The sequence below is a fragment of the Arachis ipaensis genome, chromosome B10 (assembly GCF_059453495.1).
Source record: "Arachis ipaensis isolate K30076 ecotype BB chromosome B10, ASM5945349v1, whole genome shotgun sequence".
Classification (NCBI taxonomy): domain Eukaryota; kingdom Viridiplantae; phylum Streptophyta; class Magnoliopsida; order Fabales; family Fabaceae; genus Arachis; species Arachis ipaensis.
Window position 1 is genome coordinate 143,711,019 of NC_142435.1, and position 8,250 is coordinate 143,719,268.

The following is an 8,250-nucleotide window of genomic DNA, read 5'->3' on the forward strand; positions in this document are numbered from 1 at the left end:
AGTGCCATTAAAATAGAGTTCATAATTCATAATCAACAAAATGTCAAACTTCCAAGGGCAGCAGGGGACACAATTAGGCATCAAATTCCTCTTCTTCAGTCTCCAAGATATCTTCTTCTTTCTCGGACATTACCTGGTCCTCATCAAGTGAATCAAGGTGCTTCAAAAGGACCTTAATTTTGTCATGAGATTTCATCAAAGATTTCTCAGTTTGAATTGCAATTTTTCGAGTTTTCCTGCTTGATTGGACCATCTGTTTGGTCATAGATACAAACTCTTGAAGGACATCTTTGACTTCTCCAGTAATTAAGTACTTGTGGGAGTCAGAAGTACCAGCCACTGAAGGTGAGGGAAGGCTTTTATCTTTACTTTCATCCAAGACTGGATCCTTAGTTGTCTTGGTGCCCTTTCCTTTGGCTTGTTTCATTGCACCACCGCCCTTTAGAGATGAAACTTTATTTTCGACAGGCTCATTACTCAGATTAATTGAAAAATATTCAAAGATGCAAGTAAAAAACATCCCATAAGAAAGAGAAATATTTTTCTCACTTCTAACACAGTCTAGCATATGACGGATCATTAGGTAGGCAAATAAAATAGGAGTAAGATTCAGAATGGCATACAACACTAAAATATCACATATGGTAACTCGCTGATATGATCTACTTTGAGAAAGAATTATGTGAGTGATAATTCAGTGTAGTTGGGTTATAACAGGACCTATAGCCTTATGGGTGGGAATCATACCATCCATAAGTGAAAAAATTTCACAAATGCTAGCCAAGGCATCCTGATGAGAGATACCTAGATGGTCATCCCATTTTCTAGACATGTATATTCTCACTCCGATGTCTTCATAACCGAGGGTATCACTAATGGTCTCCTTATTCAAAATAATTTGACAACCTTTTACATAAGAGTGGATTTCTCCCTCATAAAAGAGCAAGTTAGCATAAAATTCTCCGACCAAATTCGGATATACTGGTTTTCGAATCTTGAAAAAGTTTTTCGATTTCAAAAGATCAAAGTTAACTTTAAAATCAATTTCTTTTTCAGCCAGAGCCTCAAGGTCAATAACAAAGGTAGAACAGAAAAATGTTTTGTAAGCACTTGTTTGTGAAATTCATAATCCATACAGGAAGAAAAGTGGAGAGGATCATAGTGAGAATGAGAAGGTTTACCAAATTTGGTTTTGTAGTCAAGGGAGTCAATGTTAGGAGGTTCCCTGGTAGGTTTGAGAACTGGCCTTCTGGAGGCTTTTGAAGGGCGGCTAGAAAGGGCAGATTGTTCTGAAGGATGAGGTGTAGAGCGAGGAGGTGGAGATAGTGGATGATCTTCTTCATGCATGGGACCTTTTTCTTTTCCTCCCTTTGCTTGAGATGACTCGGCCCCCTTTCGTGCTGAGGAAGCCCTAGGATGAATGGTCTTTCTTGCTATGGATTTCGTCTGTTGAGGTGACTGAGATGAAGATGAGTGAGAATGAATGTGTATGTGAGTGTGTGATTGAGGTTGCTGTGAGTGAGGAGGGTTGCGAAGAGGTATATAGGTGCCAGTATCTCTTCTAGTAGCAACCTTCTTTCTTATAATGAAGAAGAAAAGAGTGAGTAGAGAGGAGAGAGAACGGCGTAGTGGAGTAGTGGAGAAGAGAGATGTTTTCTTGATTAATAAACCGTCTTTAATGCACAATGAAAACTTCTCTTGAAAACATAAATTTATCCAATAAAACGGGTTTTAAAGAGAATTTTAAAATTAAAAAAATTATGTAGTTTTTGAAATAACATAACAAGATGAATTTGAAAGATAACTGGCAGATATGACTTGAAATAGAGAAGAAAGAGAAAGAGAAACAAAATTTTAATTTTTAATGATCAAGGTAAGTATGAGGCCCATTTCATTTAACAAAGCTTATCTCACTTAGGCCCAACGGTGATGAAGAATCACTGGAGACCACTTTGAGTTTTATTTCAAGCTCATATCTCAGAAGATTTCTAGGCCTTGTTCAAGCCTTATAGAGGAGTTTATCATTTGCCCAATTTTGTCTCCCTGCGATCTGTGAGACAAAAACAACTGGAAAAATATTAGACACAGTTATTCCACATATTTGATATCGATCATTCCCAGGGCAGTTCTTAGTTTATATAACCTATCTTCACACAAAAGTTTTGTGAAGATGTCAGCCAATTGATCCTCCGATTTTACAAATTGAATATCAATAGTTCCTTTGTGCACATGTTCCCTTATAGAATAAAATCTAACCTCAATGTGCTTAGTTTTTAAGTGCAACACAGAATTTTTAGAGATATTTATGGCACTCATGTTGTCACAAAGTAAAGGAATACTATTAATTTTCAGTTTATAATCGGCAAGCTGAGTTTTGAGCCAAATTAATTGTGAATAGCATGAGGAGGATGATATGTATTCAGCTTCAACAGTGGATAAAGTAACAGTAGCTTGCTTTTTACTTGACCAAACATTTAAGGATTGACCAAGAAAGCAACACATCCCCGAAGTGCTTCTTTTCTCCACACGGTCACCTGCAAAATCTGCATCACAGTACCCAACTACACAAAAATCATTAGTTCTAGGATACCATAAACCAAGGTCAGATGTGCCTTTATGTATCTAATTATCTATTTTACAGCTAAAAGATGTGATTCCTTAGGGTGAGATTGAAAACGAGAACACACGCCCACACTTTGTACAATATCTGGCCTAGAGGATGTTAGATACATAAGTGATCCAATCCTACCTCTATACTGAGTCTCATCAATATTTTTTCCATTTTCAACCTTGTCAATTTTAGTATTAGGATGCATTGGTGTACTCATGGGCTTAGAACTTCCTAAATCGAATTTTTTTACCAATTCATTGGCATATTTACCTTGGTGCAAGCACTAGGAGTTTGTTTGATTTGCAAACCAAGGAAGAATGTGAGTTCTCCCATCATGCTGATATCAAACTCACTAGTCATTAGTTTTTCAAATTCTTCACACAAGGATTCATTTGTCGATCCGAACACAATATCATCCACATACACTTGAACAAGTATGAAATGATCATTAGATTCTTTTATGAAGAGAGTAGTATCTGTAGTATCCCTTTGAAAATCATTAGTTGGAGCACCTTGTATGTTATTTGTGAGAAAATAAAAGATTTGTAAAAGTATTAATGATCTTATTATTTTGTTGAATCTTGTTAAGAGTATTGAAAAATTTAGTAAATGAAGTTGGACATTTTTTTTCTTTCCATTAACAAAGTAGCAACCTGTATGTTTTGACATTACTTTAACCAATGTTTACACAACTCTAGAAACAAGTAAATAAAAATAAAGACTTAATTACTTATAAGATAAATTAAGTCCAATCATATATATTAAAATCGAAGCATTTGCATGTCTATTAAGCATGCTAACATAGTATTCATAATAACACAATCATATTAACTAAGTCTTCATAATATCAAGCATAAGTTACCTAATTTTGGATTATACCAAATGATAAACAAGGTTTGATGGTTATCAGTGGCTAAGAGAAGGGGGGAGGTTGAATCTTGGCCCCTTTTTTTTTTCTCGTGTAAACTAGCTTTCTGTTATGTAAATACAAGAGATATTTTGGTTTCGTCCTTAACTCAGTAGGAGATACTTTTGTTTTGTCTCCTATAGTACATAATCAAAAATAGATATGAGAGTAGAGATTGACACACAGATATATCCTGTTTCAGCTACCTAGTGCAATGTAGCCTACATCCAGTCTCCATCACAACAGTGACGGAATTTCATTATCTTTTCAATAGATTACAATCATCAATTCTCCCTAGGATTCTACCCAATCCTATCTGGGATAAGTCCAATTTCTAACCTAAACCGAACTTGACTAGGACTCTAACCTAGCTTTCAACAGCAAAGTGCTAACCCAACTTGTAAGAGAATCCCCACAGGTTCATTACACAAAATAGATAAACATACAAAGAATTTTTGAGATAACTATGGCTTTTTCTCCAAGTCTAGCTCACTGCCTTTTTTCACTCATTGGCTTTTTCTTACAAACCTCAATATGTTTGTCTTTTTCAATGAGACTCAGACAGAGTAAACTGAGAAAAAGAAATATAAAATAGTAACCATGAAGGAGAAAAACTTAGAACAGCTTAGGAAGCTATGAGAATCAAACCAAGTGTTCTATTCTACTCTCTTGCTCAACCCTTAGCTGTTTACCCTTATTATAGAAGAGTGAAGCCTCCAAGGTTTGAACAAAGTTCTACACTTGGGTTGTCTTCTTCCTCCTTCATCATAACTTGCAGCGGCTTGGTTAGTGGAGAGAGAGAGAAGGCCGAATCTTTGATATGCAACACACCTTTCTCTTTCATCCTTTTTCTTCAAGTTCCTTTGATCTTGACCGTGAATCTTTTCTTTGGCTCCAAGTTTGGTTTTGGACCATGGATTCAAAGCAGAGCACCATTGACTTCTTCTTTTCCATGGTTGCTTGATTTGTGCTTGAAGCTCAGCAGATTTCTTCACAGTTTGTTGTTGAAGCATGAATGGGGAAAGTAACTTTTGAAGATGCTCTGTCCGAATGGGATTTACTTCTTTGTTGTAGCCCTTTTTCTTTCTTAAAATTGAGAACAAGCTTTTGGTTTCTCGCTGAGCCCTAGCTTCAGAGATTTTCTCTTTCTTCTATCTTGGTTCAGTAACTTGATGTGATAGGGAAGGAAAAGAAGAGAGAAAAGAGAGAGATTGTATTCAGTGAAAGTGAAACAAAATTCAATTGAATTTTGAGTTGATTACTCAGTTAGATACTAAGTTGAAGAGAGATGGATTTGGATGTCACCACAGAATTAGGCTTGGATCTCTATTTGGGCTAAGTTGATTTCCTTCTTCCTTATGGTTCATCTTGTCCCATCCTTCATGGATCAAGATTTGAGTGAATGGAGTGATATGGTTGAAATATGTATTGGCCAATATGTTTGTGTTTGTGGGCTTGATCTTTTACTTCTTGGGCCGGCTTTGATTAAATTATTTTCCTGCACACTTAAACAAAAACATCACATAACCAATTGATAAAAATCAATAATGTTTGATCATCACTGTAATCAAGTTTTAGTTTTCCAAACTGAACAAGGTTGTACAAAATACTTAGCAATATGTCTATAATGTATAAAGATTCTAATTCTCAGCCCTTTACAAAATACATAATTCAGCCCCTAATACCTAACACATCTCACACATCTTTGTCTTTCTTTCTCGGGCGTTTGAACTCCAGAGTTGGCATAAAAAGGATTACACTAGCTAGTTTCTTCGCAGTAGCAGAACTGGTACTCTTGATTGTTTCGGCCAAAACTGGAATTGTTGCAGCTGCATCCAGTTGTGGTTAAGTTGGGATTGTTGCTTTTCCTTTAACAACGTGAAATTTTGGAGGCCTTAATCTTACTTTATCCTGTATTTTACGCTTGATTCATGTATTCTGAGTGCTAGGACCCACAATCAGATGCACTATCAGACTCTACATTACTTTCTGATTATGAAAAATTGATAACAAAGGCATTTACTAATCAAATTCATAAATAAATTTTTACATAACACCATAAACAATATAGCAAAATTCATTGCATATCACCTAAATCCGATATCTCATCATCTTCAATATCCTTATAACTAGAGTCATCCGTATCAATTGTCTTATCAATGGTTCTGCTAGATGCAGGTTTAAACCTCTCTTTGATTTCAGATTTATTTAAACCTAAATTCTTGGTAGCAACAACCCCACTGTCACTATCACTAGAACTCTCATATCCATTTTCCAAGATCTTTATAGGCTTATAGAAACTATCTTCGATACTCTCGTACGAATCATGAGAGTCATTGTCCTCCTGAAGTGGAGTTAGAGTATCAACTCTACCAGTATTTGTCACATTGGTGCCTTTCACTGGTTCTTGTTTTTGTCTCCAACAACATACTTCTTAAAAGGCTGAGCAATGGGCAGCCGAACAAGTTTGGGTTGCTGGGAAGAAGCCTTCAAGTGTTGGCTATGAGTGTTGGAGGGTTGGAAATGAGATTTTGAGGATTGGCTATGAGTCTTAGGTGGTTGGAAATGGGCTTTCAAGGGTTAGCTAGAAGACTTTGATGGCTGAGATGAGGAATTCAAGGGTTGGTTGTGAATAATTAATTGTGTTTCATGCTATAATTTGGATTGAGAGATGAGCTGTGATTTTGGTTGTGATTTTGGCTGACACATGGGCTATGATTTGGGCTGGGACATTGGCTGTGATGATGTATTGTTGGGCCTAGACATAGGTTGTGGTTTGAGATGGGACAGTTGATGTGATTTGGGTCTTAAACAGTATCTCTTATTCAATCGGGGGTATTTGAGGCCTTGTGTTTACAGGTGCTGTTAGTCTCTAATATAGCTAACTCATCATTATCCTCATTTATACACTCCAACATGTGTGGCTCTGAGACTCTATGCACAAAGTAAATGTTGATCGAATTGCGATTCCTTCTACAATCCTTCACCATTTACAATAAATTAGCACCTACTTCTTCTAATTTTCTCAACCCAACTTCAAGCGACATTTTGGGTACTTTCCAGCAACAACTATTCACCTATGAATATCCTAATTCCTTATAATATTCTTTTATGAAAAAAACATCTAGAGTATCTCCTTTAACTCCCATTAACACCTTTGTATTCTCTGGTTCATAAATTTTTGATCCACATTTATCATTCTTAAACCTTTCACCATGATAAAAAACAAATGTCATTGGATGATTTTTCATCTACAAATTAAAAATAGCAACAATAAATCACACAATGCACTCTGTTTTCTATTATTTTTATTTTTGTAAAATTTATTTATGTTTCAACAATAAAACTCCAATAACTACTTTAGTCTAAAAAGAACACCATATCACCAAACCTTACCTATTATATGAACTAAACAAAACAAAAAATTTCATCTATCCACACACATTGCATTCAGACATATGAAAACAGAGCATCCAGATTTTTTAACATACAAAATATGTGAACCATTGCAAAACTCTAGCAGCAACTACCCCCAGCACAAAAATCCTAACCCAAAATCAATCAACATTCAAAATCAATGAATATCATACCACACATTCATACCAAAGAAAAGGAGAAAGAACTAGCGGTGCTTACCTTTCACCCGAGACGGCATCTACCACCGTAGAAGAATGGTGGCCCTCAGACCGCGACGAGAAGGAGCGGTCGCACTACTAACGGTGTCGTCAATTATTGCTTCCACGACCAATTGGAGCAGCTTTGTCTTCTCACTCTGTTTTGGGTGATTTCTGTTGGTTTTGGGTGAAAAGGAAAAAAGTGGTAGTGAAAAAGAGAAGAGTGGTAGATTAATAGGAGAGTTACTTCAGTAATAGGGTATTTGTGCAAAACGGCAAAATTTTGGTCACTGTTGAGTTGTCAGTTAATGCCCCACGTGGACATCCAATGACGAAAACTGTTAGCCCAGAAATGGAATGACAAACAAAATTGATATTAAATCTTTTGGAGACTAATTTGATTAAAAAAATCATTCGAAAAATCTTTTGGTTAGTGGAAAGAAAACAAATAACAACCAAGAAAGAAAAAAACCAACAAGAAACTGCTTAAGAAAGGCAGTTCCGCTGAATACTACTTTTAAACTTCTTCCAAGGCAACGGAAGCTCCACTTGGGGAGAAAGGATCCTCATTGCAGTCTTTGCCATGATACCTTCTACTGTGTTTGCATCTCTCAAGATCAACCGGAGATCAGCACGTCATTTCTAAGACATGATATCTCGGATTTTCAACACCAAAAAATCAATTAAACCAGAGTAATCCTGTAAATTATTGACAATAATAAAGGCCTCCACAGTCTGTCTCACATATAATATCTCTTTGCCTCAAGTTCCAGGCTAAAAGAAAGCCTCTCCAAATAGTAAACAACTCTCCTTGCAGGATACTATGACTCTCAATTGTTCTCAGACAGCCTCGTTGCCACCTTTCCTTCCAATCTCTACTAACACAGGCAAAACCAACCCGAGCAGCATTGCCACGATAGCTAGCATCATAATTAATCTTAAAGGTACCCACCGAGGGGAGAATCCAAGAGCCACTAATGGTGGAGGGGATAGACACTGGTTGCAACTCAAAAATATTCCGGAGCTCTTTTTCCAAGAACAAAGCCATACCAGTCACCTTGTCCGTGGTCCAAGGCTCGTGGGAATGAAAGATCTCATTATTCTTCGAACGCCAAATT